Source organism: Penaeus monodon, chromosome 25 (genome assembly GCF_015228065.2).
Source record: "Penaeus monodon isolate SGIC_2016 chromosome 25, NSTDA_Pmon_1, whole genome shotgun sequence".
NCBI lineage: Eukaryota > Metazoa > Arthropoda > Malacostraca > Decapoda > Penaeidae > Penaeus > Penaeus monodon.
The window spans coordinates 2,967,164-2,967,379 of NC_051410.1; positions in this window are offsets into that span (position 1 = coordinate 2,967,164).

Sequence of the window (216 nt, forward strand, 5' to 3'; positions counted from 1 at the left end):
CTCTCTCATTTTCTCCTCTTGCCTTTCCACCCCTCACCCTACCTGCCATGCCTGCCCCCCCCTAGGCCCTCCTCTTCCACGGCCTCTCCCTCGCCTGCCTCGTGTGATCATCTCCCTAACTACAGCCCTGAGAATGTCTCCCTTACCGCACTTATAACATGGTGCAATGGCAGTTTACTCGTGCTGCTTGTCTGAGATGGTGACTCTTTCTCAGTT